Raw genomic sequence first — 20698 nt, forward strand, 5'->3', positions numbered from 1 at the left:
AATAATTAAATTTTATGTTTGTTATAGAATTCTTTCTCTTAAGTTGGATGTTGTTTTCAAATGACAAAGATTAAGTTTTATACTAAAAATTAAACTCTAATGTTAGATTTAGGGGAAGAAAAGAGGAGGAAGTAATAAAAAATAGAAATGAATTGAATTACATAATCAATTTCCTTTCACATATATTGTAAAATATTCTTATATAAAAACATTCAGAATTCAAATTTTATTCTTTACTCACAGCAAGCATATTAAACACAAAATTATCCATTCCTCTGTTGGGAAACCCTTCAAAAGAAGAGGAGCTACAGTCAGTATACTACTGCTAAAGAAGAGAGTCATTTTAACTCAGGGATGAGCACTCTGATAGGATGTCTAAGCTCCAGTGGTCAGCTGACTACTGTGTGCATGTGAGCAGCACAAATCAGACTCAGTATTATATATGACAGAGAAATTTGAAAAGGGAATATGAAGAAGAAGACAGGAGTTAAAAGGGTTAGACCTGGATGGATTGTACTCATTATAAAATTTTTAAAAATATTTGCAGCAAAGGAAACAACAGAGTTACACAGATGCCCTCAGAATGAGAGCATTTTCTAGCTACATGTCTGATAGATGTCAAACAAACATTTCAAAATCAAACAATCAAGAAAACGAGGAAGGGTACACCAAGTGGTTATCCAAGACCAAATGGTCAGCACTAAAAAGGCACATACAACAAACATTACTCAGACTGAGCAGGTTGTATTTAGGAATATATATGCATATGCAATACATTCATGCATGTAGTAAAAATTAATGAAAAAGGAAGTCATGAATTTGAAAAAGAGGAAGGTGGGGTATATAGGAGGATTTTGAGGAAAGGGAAGGGGAAAATTATATGATTATATTGTAATTTTAAAATTAAAAGAAAACAAAAACAAGGCAAAAATGATTTATGGATCTCAATAGTTCTCAAGAGAAAAGAATAAAATGGCTAAGAAATGTTTTCAAAGTATTCAACATGCTTAACAAATATGGAAATGCAAATTACAATTTTGAGATTTCATCTTGCCCCAGTGAGAACTACCAATATCAAGAAAACAATTGACAAAATGCTGATGAGAATGTGGGAAAATAAGAACCTTCACTCCCTATTTGTGGTATTTCAAATGGTAGAATCAGTGTAAAAATTAATGTGAAGAATTCTTAAAAAGTCCAAACAAGTATTACTTATGACTCAGCTCTATCACTCCTTGGCACATAACCAAAGAACTTGAAATTCCACCCAAGAGATAATTGTTCAGCCATATTTATTGCTGCTTTCACAAGAGCTTTAAAACAGAAACAACCTAAATATCTTTCAAATGATTGATGACTAATGAAATATGTTACATATACATTATGGAATAGTACTCAGCTGTAAAGAACACTGAGATCAGCCAGGCAGTGGTGGCTTACACCTTAATCCCAGCACTCTGGCAGCAGAAGCAGGAGGATCTTTGTGAGTTCAAGGCCAGCCTGGTCTATAAGAGCTAGTTTTAGGACAGGCTTCAAAGCTACAGAGAAACCCTGTCTCAAAAAACCAAAACCAAAGCCAACCAAACCACAAAAACACTGAAATCATGAAATTAGAGGCAAATGAATGAAACTGTAGGGTATTTTACCGAGTGAGGTAACCCAAAAAAGTGAACATTGCACGTTATCTCTTTTATTGTGTATCCTCTCTTTAGACTTGAGAATAACCAAAGAGGACAGGAAATTAGAAAGTTACCTGCAAGAGGGGTAAAGAAGGAGTGATAAAGAGGAGGATGCTAGAAGACAGGTCATGCAAAGTAGGTATTGAGGAAAATGGGGAGAGATTTTAACTGTGAAGAGAGAGGAAGGGTACACAGAGAATGGAGAGGAGTGGAGAAATAAATATGTTTGGAAAAGCCATAAGGCAAAATATAAATATTACCTGTGTTTAAATTATTAATATATAGGATTTTAAAACTCAAATATTATTCATCAATAATTGTTATTATATATAATATTCTGATTACATATTATATATATTTTCTATGATTAGTATGATAATATATATTAATGAAGTTATAGTACATGGAGTGATGATGTGTTATGGAAAATTACTTTAACTAGGCAAAGATATGTTATATTTGTTTATGTTGAATTTGTTCAGTTATGTAAAGATGTGTTGAATTTGTTTTACCTTTCTTACCTAAGGCATATGATTGGTCTAATAAAAAGCTGAATGGCCAATAGGTAGGCAGTAGAAGAATAAGCAGGGCTAGTGGAAAGAGAGAATAATTAGAGGGAAAAAAATAATGAGGGAGAAAGAGAGAAAGGCCCAAATTTGCTAGGGGAAATTTGAACTATGAACACATGAACTATGCAGGGGAGTAGGGCATACAGAATGAAAAAAGATAAAAACCCAAGATAAAACATAGATTAAGAAAAACATAGATTAAGTTATAAGAGCTAGTTAAAAGTGAGCTGAAACTAAGACTGAACATTCATAACTAGTACTAAGTCTCCATGTCATGATTTGGGAGCTGATGAGTGGCCTAAAAGAAAGGCTGTTACATTTCCATGGAGACCAAATTTCCACATAGGGCCTGAAAAGTCTTTAAAAAGAAAAGAAAAGAAAAGAAACAAACAAGATAAAATGGATATGGCTTTTTTAAAAGGCTCTGCCATACAATGAGCATTTGAGCAATCAGCATGTTAAGTAGAAAAGGCTGGCTAAGTAAAACGCCTGTCACATTGTGGCACCAACTTCTTAAAGCTTGGGTGGTTGAATGCTTCTCCTGATTAAACACAGCTCCCAGTTGAATATAGCTCTTGACCAGGCTCACATGGCATAACGTTCTCATGGAATCAAGTAGGGTAGAGTCAGTCACGCAAAGCCACTCAGCAGTTTAAGGTTTGGCTAATATGGTCAGAACAGTTATTCAGTAAAGACAGGGCCATGTATAAAAAAAACCTCTAAACAGGTTACAGTGTGTTTAGAAATGTGCATATACTTAAGAAGGAAAAGAAAATAGCTATAAACAATCATAAGAAAAATAATTTAAGTTGTCATCAGTGTTTTTGATCTTGGCCATTCTTACAGGTGTAAGATGAAATCTCAGAGTTGTTTTGATTTGCATTTCTCTGATGACTAAGGATGTTGAACATTTTCTTAGGTGTCTTTCAGCCATTTTAAATTCCTCTGTTGAGAGTTCTCTGTTTAGGTCTGTACTCCAATTTTTTTATTGGATTATTTGTTCTTTTGATGAACAATTTCTTGAGTTCTTTGTATATTTTGGAGATCAGTCCACTGTCTGTTGTGGGGTTGGTGGAGATATTTTCCCATTATGTAGGCTACTGTTTTGTGGAAAAACTCTTGCATTGCTGGTGGTAATGAAAATTGGTACAATCTTTTTATATATCAGTATGGTCATTTCTCAGAAAATTAAGAAACAACCTTCCTCAAGACCAGTAATATTTTTGGGTATAGACCCAAAGGATGCTCAATTATACCATAAGGACATGTGCTCAACTGTGTTCATAGCAGCATTGTTTGTCATAGCCAGAACCTGGAAACAACCTAAATGCCTCTTGATCAAATAATGGATAAGGAAAATGTGGTACATTTACACAATGGAGTACCACATAGCAGAAAAAAATAATGACATCTTAAAATTTGCCGGCAAATGGATGACTCTAGAAATCATTGTACTGAGTGAAGTAACCCAGAACCAGAAAGACAAATATTATATGTACTCACTCATAAGTGGCTTTTAGTCATAAAACAAAAAAAAAAACAGCCTACAATTCACAATTACAGAAAACCTAGACAACAATGAAGATCTGAGAGAAATGAGATTGTAAAAGAAACTGCAAAATTAAACCAACATAGATACTTTAGGGATGTCTTAACTTTCAAGAGGAAATCAGGAAATGTATTATGTTGTGGGGAAAGCTTACGCTTCTGTTTCCACTGGAAACAGAAGACTGTGGATTCCTTCTAGGTTAATAGAGAGATAGAGATAAGATTTGATTGGGGGAGGCCTCTTGAAAACATTGGCTACAGACATAAAGAAATAAACCAATAAAAAAATACAAGACAGCTGACATATATGCTGATCCCTCTACATGGGGACAGATCTGAGATTGGACAACAAATATTACCTATAGCTTTCCCAAGACTTGACTGTTGTTTTAATTTTCTCGGGGTCATCTAAAGATGTCATCACTCACAGACAGCAAGAAACAGTCTAGAGAACACAGCACTCACATTCCCAAGAGATGGGATGGGTGGTTTTTGGTCATTCAGTGTGTTATGGATATTTGTCACTTTTAGGGGGGAAATAGAGAAATATAGGATACAAACACAATTATTAACCTTAAGTATTTTATTTATTTATTTTTTTAACCTTAAGTATTTTTACATTGGTATGGATTTTGTCATACCAATACAAATTTAAAGTTACATTTGTTATACTGTATGCATGATTTTACTTTTATTTGAAGTATTATGATTATGCAGCTCATTTTAAAATATAATGTATAATTAAGAAATGCAGGTTTTTTGTCATCTATAATAATTAACTTGTAGACATATTAGGTACGTTTTCAAGGTTAAATAGATATATTTTTAGATAGATAGTGGTCTTCAAATGCTTCAGAGACATACAGAATATGGATTTTAAGATGCTTAATAACCTAAGGCTTTTTTTAACATGTCTGCTGCTGGCAGCACCAATATACTTCATAAAAGGATGATGGGCATCAAATAACCTTCATATGGAGTTTTATTTTATTGCAGCAAAGATAGTCATTTGGGCAAGAAACTGCCCTTGTCCTGGCTGCTGACAGTTTGTCATCCAAACTGGACATGTAGGACACAAAATAAAACAACTGCTCAACTTTACCAAAACAAGGTGTATAGTCCTTCAAAATTTCTGCTTCATAGAAATGTCTGATTTGTGATACAAAGGCTGTGCTCATTCATGAAGTTTACAAATAATTTAAATATTCTAGTCATGTAGTTCAAATATGGATGCCCCAATGTTCAAGATGAGCCTTGGATAACTGTCAAGGCAGCCAGATATCTCTGCTCTTTCAACAGTTTTGGAAGCTGATTGCCCGTTACTTTCTGTTTACTCAAGCAATATTATATCATTCTTGGGTCTTTGATGGAGCTGAACCATAGATAGTTATAGTTACATTTTTCCTTATTTATGATAGAAGGTAAATTAGGTATAAAACTTTGGCCAATCAAGATAGGATAAATAATGGAGTATTTTCTCTGAACTTGACAAATACAAATAGATTAATTATTTATAATTGCAATTCTTACTTGATAATTGTTCTATTTGTATATGGTCTTATTTTGTTGTATTTAAAATCTTTGTTTTTATTTAGACAAAAGCAGAAAATGTTGTGGGATATTACTTTAATTAGGTAAAGATGTGTTACATTTGTTTATGCTGCATTTAATTATGTAAAAAAAAATGTACTGTATTTGTTTTATCTTGCCTGCCTAAGGCACCTGATTGGCCTAATAGAAAGCTGAACAGCCAATAGTTAGGCAGTAGAGGGATATGTGAGGTTGGTAGAAAAAGAGAATATGTAGAGAAAGAGAAGAAGAGACTGATGGAGAAAGAGGAGACACCTGGAGCCAGCTAGGAAGACATCAGCCAGACAGACACAGAATGTGGAGGGGAGTAGGGAATATAGAATGAAAGAAGAGAAAGAAGCCCTGATGGAAAACTTTGATGAAAAGAAACAGTTTAAATTAAGTTTTAAGAACTAGCTAGAAATGATCCTAAACTAAGGCCAAGCAATCATAACTAATATTAAGATTTGATAGCGCACTGGTGGCCCCAAGGCAAACTTTTTACAATAATGATGTTTACCCCAAGAATCACAGAATATATAACAAAGACTCAAATGCCGAGCATTAGAAACCTTCCTTTGAGTTATAGGATGGAGGAATATTCATCTCCCCAAACAATGGCTATGCTATCACCCTTGGCTGCTTTTCAGAACTGGAAGGTAAGACCCTATTGTTGATAATACTTTATTCTTTGGACACACGACTTGGAGTATTTGAAATGGAACTGTCCTTGAAGCTCTTCTTCTGAGGAATGCCTCTCAAAGTATTGGAAGATGCTATGTAAGATGCCAAGTGAGGGGAACAAACAGTAATTCTACCCAGCTGAAAAACCTACAAATCACAACTGTCTCAACAAAATAGCCCTAACAATGCAATATTGTCATTTTTATCTTTGCATAACTAACAGTTCTCTAGTTGATCTAAAGGTTGGGTTAATGGGAGAAAATTCATGCCTGGTGTTATAAACCAAGTAAAAAACTCATGGTAGTCATAAACCTGAGAATTAAATATGCTACTGCCATTTTCCTACACTGATATAATTTCTAATATTTTAACTACTTATTTTCATACCTACAAATGAATGTAGTTCTCACCCATCATCAAAGAGAGGATTCTTTTTGAAACATTTGTAAATTATTACAGAGATCTAAAATTGGTCACAATAAAGAAATTGTGGGGTATTCAATACCATCTGATAAGCATTCCCCATATCCAAAGATCAGGCAAAATTTAAAAAGAATGTGGATGTTATAATTACTGGAGGTCTAGCTTGCCTGTTGCTAGATAATATCTCTAGACATGATAGGAAAAATTTACCCATGAAATCTAAATAACATGAATAAGATGTTGATATGCCAATATGGAGAGTAGAAATTTTACATGTTCCTATCTTTAGAAGAAGAGTTAGCTACAGCTCTCCAATGGCTGCTCAGAGACTAGAATCAGTTGCCTTTATGGACAAAATCCTACATGGGTTACACAATCCCAGTTGCTCAGTCTTGGATCATGCATATATGAGCAACATTAAATGGATTGAGTAAATTATATATACATGTACACATGCACACAGATATAGATATATAGGTATATATGTATATGTATTATATACATACACACACACTTATATATATATATTACAACAATAATAATAGAAGAGAGACAAATTGGGGGTTTGAACAAGGGTTAGGTTTGTGGAGGAGGGGCAGGTGTGTTGTAGAGGTAGTGCTCATGCATGAAGTTTTCAAAGAATGTATATTCAAAAGTTCACAAGTCTTCTACAGACTTTATTTTACATAGTGTCTAAACATAACTACCTTGATTATAACTCCCTATGTGTTTGGAAAGTATGCTTCTTCTTGCACTACCACAATTTTCCTATCTACCTAGTAATCAACAATAATTGAAATGTAAATCTCACTCACTTACTCATTCATCCCTCTTGTTCTTGCTCTCATTTCTGTCTTTTGTTAGGAAGTTTCTGATTTTCCTGACAAAAGATGAAAAATTTGGACTTGATGTCTCTTCTGCAGTTTTTATGACATTCTGTTGCAAGGCTCTAGCATGACAGTAGCCATATTTAATTTATTTTCTACTTCAGTTTTTGCTTCTTTCATAATATGTGGAATACAGCTAATGCTTAATGAATATTTATTAGATTTAGGGATAAGTAATCAAATATGAAAAGTATAAATAAGCCAAGTGAAGTCATTCTTTCAAAAACAATAAAATATTTTTAGTACATCCTACGCATTAAAGCCAAGAAAAAATTTATCTTGGAAAACTTCCAATGACAAAAAAAATGAGAACAGAACATTATTTCTAGACAATTAAAAAATGAAATTTTTATGGCTAAAGTCTGCTTCTTGTATTTGACATCACGTGGCATCAGATATCTGTTCCAATACATTTTGTGTAGATTTAAGCCTTGTTATGTTATAGATTAACAGCAGATGTAGATTTATTTACAAATAAGTATAGTTTTGCATAACAATTTTTTGACAGAACTTTAAGGTTTCCCAGAGGACCTTCCCCCAATATTAGGCTACAGTAACCCTCACCTGGTGTTTTACCTTTTATACAATGAATGAATTTGGTTGATGATGAAGCTGCTTCCATCTCTCACATTGTAAGTCTTTACAAGCTACTTATCACAAGACAGCAACAGAAGAGAGGAGTTTAAATTACCGGGAAGCATCTGGTTTGCCTTGTAACATTAAGCACACATCTAGCGTTCCTTCTTATCCGCTCCCAACCCTGCCCACCCTCAGTGTGGATTTACAAAATAGTAAGCCAGAAAAAGAGCTTGAAGCTGCATTTTAGAGAGAAAAAAAAATGATGAGTTACTGCTTGGCCCCATTACACAAAGGCTGCTTCAACCTCGACTGTGGCCTTTTATTTGAATGCATTACCATATGCACTCAAATTGCTGTGTAAAGACAGATTGTTCCATAGTCTCCTATTAATATTTTGCCTGGGAATAATGTTCACTTTTATTTGTCTAAAATGTTCCAAATTACCAAGTGATTTTTAAAATAGCTGTTATATTTCCTTTGTAGAACCTGCTATTCCATGTTTGAAGAATATGGTTGAAGTCATGAAAGAATCATAATTTGAGTTGTACTGTATACTAAGAGACAGATGACAACTGTCACAGCTCAGCGGAAGGGTCTGGGACTTAAATCCAGGAAGCTGGCTTTGATTGTGATTTTATTTCTTCTCCTTTCTATTGCTCCACTGTTCATATTCAGCTCATTAGTCTTGAAATAACAGAATGGAATGATCTTTTAGGGGATTTAAATCTTTGAACAATACATTTCGGAGTTCCTGGAAAGGGGAGCATATGTTCCAGCACAACTTTTAATATTATTAGTTTCCAGTCTTACTTTATTTTATTGAAGAACACAACCCGATTACAAGGGTAGAGAGAAGCTGACTTGAAGAGAAGACCACAATTCTTCTCCTCCTCCTCATGCCCTCTACCCCTTACCTGCCTTGTTACTCTGCTTCAAATGACAGCATCCAGTCCTATCCAGCAGGCATAGCCTGGGAAACAGTGCAGATCAGCTATTCTGCAAGAGCATTAGAGTGACAAAACATTAGAAATGTCCTTGCATATACCCACATGCTGTGCTGTAATACCCTCTTAGTAAAATATGGATTAGGGTACATGTGAAGATTAAAATGGGCTTACCATTCACTCTTCTGCATTAATGGAACACTGCTAGAAATACTGCTTCCTGGTGGTCTTGTTCTGATTTTCCTCAAGGAAAATGGAGTTTGGTTGTTACTTGTGTTTCCAATTCCTCTTGAAGGTAAAATGGCATAGTGATCAAAACATGAAGGACAACAGGGACCCAGACAGTTAGAGGGGGACAATAAAACTAGTGTAATTCCAGTTCACAATAGCTAAATATTAGATATTTTATGAGTAACTTCAAGAGGGGAACTCAAAACCCCTAAACAAAGTAATTCTAAGAAATAAAAGCATCAATTACCATTATTTCATCAGTCCATCCGATTTATAAGCACCAAAATATCATATTATATTTCATAATTAAATTCAATTGTTGTATTTTAATAAAGTATTAAGATAGGGATGCTGATAGCATTAAATTGGTCACTGGGATTTATGTAGATATTAAATTACCATGTTGTACTCCATAGGTGTATGCAATTAAATAACTGAAAGTTTTCAAAATATAAAAACATACTTCCTAGAATATGAACCTGACTGTATCGCTTTATAGTTAAATTATCAAAAATTTCCTTTTTACAAGAAGGATAAACAATGTTGGCTACTTCTCTGGGGTAATGTGAGTATCATATGACATTTTCGCATAAAGCACATGGCTTTCTATCTATCTCATAACTTCATATTCAGTAGGAGCTTAGCCCTGATTACAATACAATAGTAAGAGACTTTGAACATAAACACTAGGATGAATACTACAATGCATGTTTATTTTTCTCTCCTAAGTAAAAAAAAAAAAAAAGATACACACCTGGGATTTTTGTATAGATTGATGCTTAGAGATATGCATGATTTACCTAAGATCAGATACAAATAATTGACAGAGCTTAGATTTAAGCCATGATCTGTCTGACTGCATTGACTATGCTCTTGATTGATTTGCCACTTTGACACAGTAATCCTTTCACACTTGGTACATGAGTGAATTCTTCATAATACATTAAAAAGGCATCATTCTAAATAGGTGTCCCTCATCCCGGCATCTTTTCTTACAGTGATGACTTTAACGCTTGAATACTAGTCATGTGACTTTCAAGTAGATTTCACTTCTGTTTTCTCAGATGAGAAATGTGATGTCACAATACTAATTGTTATTTTGCAGAGTTGTTAAGTGGACTGAATAAGTTATTAGCCTAAAATGAATTAGAACTTTATGGTAGCAAACAGTACACATTTATCTATTTCTACTAATGTCAACATGTTATTATCATTGTTAGATAAATCTGAAAGCACCAAAGAAATACTTAGGTAATAAAAGAGTAGCTAGTATTCAACTAGAAGCCGTTTAAGAGATGAAAAAGGGTCCCTTATGACCTAAATTCAGTGATAACTTTTGGAGGACAAAGTATTTTATGTCTTTCAATCTGTTATGTTTAGCACGATGCTCTTTGATTCTTACAGCTTCAATATATTTGATAGGCTCCCACAAACTTCATCTACATTTAAACTAGTTAGATGCAGAAGAGATGATAACCAATGCCTGCTATGGAATAATTCTTCCGTATACTGTGACAATGTGTTGCTCTCATTGGTTAATTAAAAAGCTGACAGGCCGGTAGCCAGACAGGAAGTTTAGGTGGGGCAGACCAACAGAGAGGACTTATGGATGAAGAAGGAAGGAGCCAGGGGAGATTCCAGCCACGTACTTAGGAAGCAGGACATGTAGAAAATGAGGTAACAAACCATGAGTCATGTGCCGAAGAACAGATGAGAAATATGTGTTAATTTATTGTAAGAGTTACTTAATTACAAGTCTGAGCTATCGGCTGAGTATTTATATATAATATTAAGCTTCTGTGTTGGTTGTTTGGGGTTTGGTGGGCAGCAGAGAAATGTTCCCATACAAATGTCTACCTTTTGTATCATCAGAATAAATCTTTCTCAAAAAGTCATGTCCATACTCTGACAATAGATCTTCTATGGTTCTTTAGAAACATCAAACGGTCCCTGTAGAGGACAAAAGAAGTGACTTTATATTTATTTATATATGTTTAAGAAATAGAGTTGGGAATAGGTGATGAACTGGGTGATTGGACCTGAATGCTTGATTTACACAGAGACGTTTAGAGTTCTTAGTAGATAACATAAGTTGATAGTAAAAGTGTTATCAATATTAACCCCAATTTAGACTTTTATTTTAAAAGCATTGGGTGGAGATAGGCAGCATTCTGATTTGCAACACTGTATTCAACTCAACCATGCATTTAAGATGCAACTAAGTTCTTGAGATTCAGATACACTGACCATTCTCAAGGCCAGCTTTGGAAGACATGCCTGCAAAATACATTGATTCTTGCAAGGACATAACATACATGATTCCCATTGACACATTAAACCCAACTGTGGGAAACAGATCATGAAACACTCAATGATAGTAAAAGAAAATAATTTAAAAAATATTTCACTTGATTTGTCTATAAAGTAATGTGGTCTGATATTTTAATAGGTTGAATAAAAGTATAAATGCACATTTGTTTGGGAATGATAAGTTTTCATAAAAGTTGTTTATATGATGATGATTATCTCTTTGAATAGTAAAGTTGGTATTTTATTACTTTGTCAAAAATTTGCAATTTAGAGCAACCTATATGTCCATCATTAAATGTTATAACTATTAGGTATTTATTTTTCTTCACTTTAGTTCATCATTTGCAAAAGAGAGAAAAATAGTATTTACTGAATGAAAATTTGAGGAGAGGTGGTTAGTTTTGTATCTCACTGTCAAAGATGCTTTGGATGAGATTAATATTTAAACTGATGGACATTGTGCATAAATATTGCCCTTCAGAATATAGGTGGACTTCAACCAACAACAGGAATGCCTGACTAGTGATGTGATTGGCCTCCCTAAGCAGAGAAATTCTCTATCAAACTGCCTTCCTGCTTCATCTACAGCATTGATTGTCTGTTGTCTGTTGTCTGACTTGTAGTCAGTTGCACTTTAGACTGGAATCACACCACTGTCTCATTGATACCTAGCATGCTGCCCTTGTTGGAGAATTAACACTTGCCAGCATCCATACTTTCATGAGTCAGTTATTTAATATATATTCAACTTCTTGGTTCTATTTGTCAGGGGTATCTCAATAATGTAATACCCTTAGGTCTCATCTCTGTCCTTCCTTCTTTTCTTCATTACCTCCCATGCTTCTCCTTCCTCTTCTTCTATCTCTTTCTTTTTATTTCTCATTATTTTCCTTCATTTTCTCCTTTCTTTCCCTTTTCACTCACATGTTGTTACCTTTTTAAGAAGAATGTTGTTATGAATTTCAGAGACTTAATTCTGCCAACACTCAAGAGAACTTGGAAGTAACTCACTGAAAGCAAGAATCATTCCCCATTTGAACTTTCAGATGACAATACAGTCTGGTACATATCTTAACTTCAGCCTTTTGAGACTCGACATAGAAGATCCAGCCTACCATATATGACTTTCTTGTCTCTGGGAACTGTGGGGTGATGGGTGTATATTAATCTACCTGTCTAAGATTATAGTGATTTCTAATGCAATGATACACAATTAACATTCTTTTACCAGTATTAAGTCCTAGCAATTTATTCAACTTTGCAATTTTGGCTTCCACCAACTCAGGGGATTTAGTGTCTAAAGCTTTACATCTACTGAGATTCTAGAATGCAAATGAAACACAGAGTGAAAAGCAAAAGAAAAATTTACAAATATGAATAATGTGAGTAGCCCGCCAGCCATCCCAGCTTCCATCCAGAGGGCCTTCGGAGTGGTGAGTTGATTCGGGCCCGCGACAGGGGCCCGGCGAGGGGGAGCTAGGACTCTCCCCGACCCCATAGACTCCCAGGTCAGCCTGCTCTGCTGGCTCCACCCTGCTAGCTTCCCCGCCAGCCATCCCAGCTTCCATCCAGAGGGCCTTCGGAGTGGTAAGTTGATTCGGGCCCGCGACAGGGGCCCGGCAAGGGGGAGCTAGGACTCTCCCCGACCCCATAGACTCCCAGGTCAGCCTGCTCTGCTGGCTCCACCCTGCTAGCGTCCCCGCCAGCCATCCCAGCTTCCATCCAGAGGGCCTTCGGAGTGGTGAGTTGATTCGGGCCCGCGACAGGGGCCCGGCGAGGGGGAGCTAGGACTCTCCCCGACCCCATAGACTCCCAGGTCAGCCTGCTCTGCTGGCTCCACCCTGCTAGCTTCCCCGCCAGCCATCCCAGCTTCCATCCAGAGGGCCTTCGGAGTGGTGAGTTGATTCGGGCCCCGCGGGCCCGGCGAGGGGAAGCTAGGACTCTCCCCGACCCCATAGACTCCCAGGTCAGCCTGCAGTGCTGTTTCCACCCTGCTATTCTCTCCCACCTGCCATCCCAGCTTCCATCCAGGTACAAATTTCTATATTTCTCCCCTCCCACTGAGCCCATAAAATTTCCCCAGTTCAGCTGCCTTGCACACTGGGCCTGCTCTGTAGGGGCATCCCGGAAAGAGGCAGTGCCTGTGCTTCAATACCCTGCTTGGGGAAAGGTAGGCATTCTATCAGTGAACTCCCTGCCCAACAAGGGAACCTGACCCGATACCAGAAGTTCCAATAGAGAGCATTTGATCGAAGAGATGGGCAGACGCCAAGGCAAGACCTCCTCCAACAATCTGAAAAACAACATGAAAATATCAGATCCCAATGACCCTACAACAGAAGGATTTGAACACTCTAACCCAGATGAAGTGGAAAAAAGTGCCATTATGAAAGCAATAGAGTCCCTTAAACAGGATATGAATAACTCCCTTAAGGAACTGGTCGAGAAGTATAACAAAAAGTTTGAAGAAATGAGTATAGAAATGGATGAGAAATATAACAAAAAGTTTGAAGAAATAAGTAAATCCGTGAGTGATACCCTGAGAAACCAAGAAAAAACAATCAAACAAGTAGAGGAAACAGTCCAAGAATTGAAAACTGAAATGGAGGCAATGAAGAAAACACAAAACGAGAACCGGCTGGATATGGAAAACCTAGGTAAACGAGCAGAGACTACAGAATCAAGCATAACCAATAGAATACAGGAGATAGAAGAACGAATCTCAGATTCTGAAGATACCATAGAGAAAATAAATGCTCTGGTCAGAGAAAACGGCAAATCCAACAAATTCTCTTCACAAAACATTCAGGAAATCTGGGACACAATAAAAAAACCAAATCTAAGAATAATAGGGATTGAAGAAGGAGAAGAACTGCAGATCGAAGGCCCAGAAAATATATTCAACAAAATTATAGAAGAAAACTTTCCCAACCTAAAGAACGATATTCCTATGAAGGTTCAAGAAGCATACAGAACACCGAATAGATTGGATCAGAAAAAAACATCCCCGCGCCATATAATAGTCAAAACACAAAACATAAATATTAAAGAAAAAATTTTAAGAGCTGCAAAGGAAAAAGGTCAAGTAACTTATAAAGGTAAACCTATCAGGCTTACACCGGATTTCTCTATGGAAACCATGAAAGCCAGAAGATCCTGGATAGAGGTACTGCAGAAACTAAGAGACCATGGATGCAAACCCAGACTACTATACCCAGCCAAGCTATTGTTCACTGTCAACGGAGAAAACAAAATATTCCAGGATAAAAACAAATTTAAACAATACGTAGCTACTAATCCAGCCTTACAGAGAATATTAGAAGGAAAATCACTACCGAAGGAATCCAACATTCCCAACACGATCTACAATAACTCAAACATCTAGCGACCATTCACAAGCACAAATCAAAGAAGAAAAACACATACACTCTACTACCTAAAAAAAAAAAAAAAAATGACCGGAGTCAACAACCACTGGTCATTAATATCACTTAATATCAATGGACTCAATTCACCTATAAAAAGGCACAGACTTAGAGATTGGATACGAAAACAGGATCCAACATTCTGCTGTTTACAAGAAACACACCTCAACCACAAAGACAGACACTTACTCAGAGTAAAGGGTTGGGAAAAGGTTTTCCAAGCAAATGGACCTAAGAAACAAGCGGGCGTGGCCATTCTAATATCTAACAAAATCGACTTCAAACTAAAATCAATCAGAAGAAATGGAGATGGACATTTCATACTCATAACTGGAACAATTCATCAGGAGGAAGTCTCAATCCTGAATATCTATGCTCCGAATATAAAGGCACCCACATATGTAAAAGAAACTCTTCTAGAACTCAAGGCGGTCATCAAACCACACACACTAATAGTAGGAGACTTCAACACTCCTCTCTCACCAATGGACAGGTCAATCAGACAGAAACCAAACAGAGAATTAAGAGATTTATTGGAGGTATTGAATCAAATGGACTTAACAGACATCTATAGAACACTCCACCCAAATAGGAAAGAATATACCTTTTTCTCTGCAGTTCATGGAACCTTCTCGAAAATTGACCACATACTCGGTAACAAAGCAAACTTCCACAGATACAGAAAAATATTAGTAACTACCTGTGTCTTGTCAGATCACCATGGACTAAAATTAGAATTCAACAACAATGCTCCCCCCAGGAAGCCAACAAACTCATGGAAACTGAACAGTCAACTACTAAATCACCCCTGGGTCAAGGAAGAAATAAAGAAAGAAATTAATCTCTTCCTTGAATTTAATGAAAACAAAGACACAACATACTCAAACCTATGGGACACTATGAAAGCAATGCTAAGAGGAAAGTTCATAGCACTAAGTGCCCAATTAAAGAAAGCAGAGAAAGCACACATTGGAGACTTAACAGCACACTTGAAAGATCTAGAAAAAAAAGAAGCTGATTCACCCAGGAGGTCTAGAAGACTGGAAATAATCAAACTGAGGGCTGAAATCAACAAAATAGAAACAGAGAAAACAATCCAAAGAATCAATGAATCAAAAAGCTGGTTCTTGGAGAAAATCAACAAGATTGACAAACCCCTATCCAATTTAATCAAACGGCAGAGAGAGAACATGCAAATTAATAAGATCAGAAATGAAAAGGGGGCATAACCACAGACACAGAGGAAATTCAGAGAATCATTAGATCTTACTATGAAAGTTTATATGCCACAAAGTTGGAAAATGTAAAAGAAATGGACATTTTTTTAGATAAATACCATATACCAAAGTTGAACCAAGAACAGGTGAACAATCTAAATAGACCTGTTAGTCGCGAAGAGTTAGAAGCTGTTATCAAAAATCTCCCTACCAAAAAAAGCCCAGGACCAGATGGTTTCAATGCAGAATTCTACCAGAACTTCCAGGAAGAGCTAATACCTATACTCCTTAACGTATTCCACAATATAGAAACAGAAGAGTCACTGCCTAACTCCTTTTATGAAGCTACAGTTACCCTAATACCAAAACCACACAAAGACACAACCAAGAAAGAGAATTACAGGCCAATCTCACTCATGAACATCGACACGAAAATTCTCAATAAAATACTGGCAAACCGAATCCAAGAGCACATTAGAAAAATTATCCATTATGATCAAGTCAGCTTCATTCCAGAGATGCAGGGCTGGTTCAACATACGCAAATCTATCAATGTAATCCATCATATAAATAAACTGAAAGAAAAAAACCATATGATCATCTCACTAGATGCTGAAAAAGCATTTGACAAAATTCAACACCCATTTATGATAAAGGTGTTGGAGAGACTGGGGATACAAGGATCATATCTAAATATAATAAAAGCAATATACAGCAAGCCGACAGCTAACATCAAACTGAATGGAGAGAAACTCAAAGCCTTTCCACTAAAATCAGGAACGCGACAAGGCTGTCCACTCTCTCCATACCTCTTCAATATAGTGCTTAAAGTTCTAGCAATAGCAATAAGACAACATAAGGGGATCACGGGGATTCGAATTGGAAAGGATGAAGTTAAACTTTCGTTATTTGCTGACGATATGATAGTTTACATAAGTGACCCCAAAAACTCTACCAAATAACTCCTACAGCTGATAAACACCTTTAGTTACGTGGCAGGATACAAGATCAACTCCAAAAAATCAGTGGCCCTCCTATACACAAAGGATAAAGAAGCAGAGAGGGAAATCAGAGAAGCATCACCTTTCATGATAGCCACAAATAGCATAAAATATCTTGGGGTTACCCTAACCAAGGAAGTGAAAGACCTATTTGACAAGAACTTTAAGTCTTTGAAGAAAGAAATTGAGGAGGATACCAGAAAATGGAAAGACCTCCCCTGCTCTTGGATTGGGAGAATCAACATAGTAAAAATGGCAATTCTGCCAAAAGCAATCTATAGATTCAATGCAATCCCCATCAAAATCCCATCAAACTTCTTCACAGACCTTGAGAGAACAATAATCAAGTTTATATGGCAAAACAAAAAACCCAGGATAGCCAAAACAATCTTATACAATCAAAGAACTTCTGGAGGCATTACCATCCCTGACTTCAAACTCTATTATAGAGCTACAGTATTGAAAACAGCTTGGTATTGGCATAAGAACAGAGAAGTCGACCTATGGAATCAAATAGAAGACCCGGATATTTACCCACAAACCTATGAACACCTAATTTTCTACCAGGGAGCTAAAGGTATACAATGGAAGAAGGAAAGCATCTTTAACAAATGGTGCTGGCATAACTGGATGTCAACCTGTAAAAAAATGAAAGTAGATCCATATCTATCACCATGCACAAAAATCAAGTCCAAATGGATTAAAGACATCAACATTAATCCGTCCACTTTGAACCTGATAGAAGAGAAAGTGGGAAGTAGTCTACAAGATTTAGGCACAGGAGGCCTCTTCCTAAGTAGGACCCCAGCAGCACAGACAATAAGAGAAACAATGAATAAATGGGATCTACTGAAACTGGGAAGCTTCTGTAAAGCAAAGGACACTGTCAGTAGGACAAAAAGGCTGCCTTCTGACTGGGAGAAGATCTTCACCAACCCCTCATCAGACAAAGGTCTGATCTCCAAAATATACAAAGAACTCAAGAAACTAGGCACTAAAACTCTAATTAACCCAATTAAAAAATGGGGTACTGAACTTAACAGAGAATTCACAACAGATGAACTTTGAATGGCCAGAAGACACTTAAGGTCATGCTCAACCTCCTTAGCGATCAGGGAAATGCAAATCAAAACCACTTTGAGATACCATCTTACACCTGTCAGAATAGCTAAAGTCAAAAACACCACTGATAGCCTATGCTGGAGAGGATGTGGGGTGAGGGGAACACTCATCCATTGTTGGTGGGAATGCAAACTCGTGCAGCCACTGTGGAAATCAGTGTGGCGGTTTCTCAGGAAACTGGGAGTCAACCTCCCTCAGGACCCAGCAATATCACTCTTGGGAATATACCCTAAAGATTCCCTAACATACTACAAAAGCATTTGTTCAACTATGTTCATAGCTGCACTATTTGTAATAGCCAGAACATGGAAACAACCTAGGTGCCCCTCAATAGAAGAATGGTTAAAAAAGGTGTGGAACATATATACATTAGAGTTTTACTCGGCGGTAAAAAACAATGACATCTTGAATTTTGCATGCAAATGGATGGAAATAGAAAACGCTTTACTGAGTGAGGTAAGCCAGACCCAAAAAGAGGAACACGGTATGTATTCACTCATAAGTGGATTCTAACCATAATTAAAGGTCTTTGAGCCTATTATTCGTGATCCTAGAGAAGCTAATTAAGAAGATGAACCTGATGAAGATTATTTAGCTATCCACCAGGAGGTAGGAAATAGACAAGAGTCCCAGGTAACCTCGGGTGCATGGGGGGGTGGGAGGGTCGATGGAGGGGGAGAGGGCTAGAGAGAAGGGAGTAGGGGAGGAACGGGGAAAGCTTGGTGGCCGGGGATGGGGGGGGAGGGAGGTAGGATGAATATGGGATCAGGGAACAATATATTTCAACTAAGGGAGCCATTTTAGGGTTTACAGGAGACTTGATTATATATGGCATCCCAGGTCCAAGGAGAAATCCCCCAGATTGCTCTCTGGACAGAGGAGAGGGTGCCTGAATCGGCCGTGGCCCATGACCATACTGATGTATATTTTGCTTATCACCATAGATCCTTTGTCTGGCGAAGGATGGCTATGCCGTCGGAGGCCCACATTGGAGCACCGGATTGAGCCCCCCGAGGTCCGGAGGGGGAGCGGAAGGAGGAGGAACATGAAAGACGAAATCAGTACTGCGAGGGATGCTATCACCCACTGATACAAGGGAACGGATCTGATGAGAGTTTACCAGGGCCAGTCGGACTGGGACTGAACGAGGACGTGATCTAGCCAGATTCTCGGAATTTGGCCGGATTCTCTGACTGTGGCTGGCCCGGGGTCTTTCTGAAAAGCCATTGACTATGACACTGGGACCTGCTTCCTCTGCATATGCTGGATTTTGGGGATCCAGTCTGTTTGGACGCTCGCCTTCCTGGACCTGGAGGGAGGGGGAGGGAGCTGGAGCTTCCCACAGGGCAGGAAACCCTGACTGCCCTGGGGGACGGAGGGGAAGGAGGGGGGGAGTGGGGGGAGTGGGAGGGTGTTGGGAGGGGGGCGGAAATGGAAACTTTTATAATTTAATAAAATTTACTAAAAAAAAAAATAATGTGAGTAGTTCAGAAGTGCAAATATCATAGTTGTACAAATTTATGCTTCCTTTAATAGTGATATACTTGTATATAATTTTAATTGCTTTAAAAATATCTCCTCAGTATGAGTTGGTCATTGATGTCTTATCTCTCATATCTCTTTGTCTCAGTAATAGGTTTTCAAATCAAGAGTGGAACTCGAAACTGTTGTAATCCATAGGAAGGCATCAAACCTACCGTGGCTACCATTTTGCATAATTCATATATCTTCAGGCAAATACCTTATATAGTCACTCATATGAGACTGAGACATGATGAGAAGAGTCAGAGTAGTGTTATTTTTATTTGGAATACAACTGTGAGAGAAGAACAGTAACAGCATCATTCAGGATACATTACAGCTCTGGTCCATACCTGAAGGAGTGAAACCAGGAGAGCCAAGGATGTAGGTCCCCTCTGTATGTTCAAAGGCCCCCCAAACAAGAAATACTGGTGTCTGAGAGCAGAGGAAGATAAGGTTCCAAGAATTCTCTATCACTTCACCAGTTCCTTCTCCAGACATGGTGCTGTCCAGACGCAAATGTACTAGGTATTAGGGATATTATTGCTAAGTCCAGCACTTAAGAGTTTGAAGGAAGCACTTTTCCATTTCTCAAATGTTGTCATCCATATCTTAACTTTCTCAGATATCTGAATATGTATGTAAGTCCTAACTCCTATGCTTAAACTCCTATTGTAATAATGTATATGATGGTTCTTTATTTTCTAATGAGATCCAGGCTGATACAGTATTGAAAGTGGAGGAAAGAACATGTTAGTATGAGTTCGTAGTACTTGTAGGTATCATGTCTTTGGATTAGTGTATCTTGGCTTAAATCCACACTAAAAACATCTGTAACTTACTTGATAAAGCACCAGCCTATGTGCTGAAAGGGCCGTCCTTTGTAGTAGAGGGCAAATAATTAAGGAAAGTCATGATTTGGCTTCTGCGTGCCTCTTGACAAGATGATTTGTTGCTCATGGGTATAATGGAATGTCATCTACAAAGAA

The sequence above is a fragment of the Myodes glareolus genome, chromosome 13 (assembly GCF_982192425.1).
Source record: "Myodes glareolus chromosome 13, mMyoGla1.1, whole genome shotgun sequence".
Classification (NCBI taxonomy): Eukaryota; Metazoa; Chordata; class Mammalia; order Rodentia; family Cricetidae; genus Myodes; species Myodes glareolus.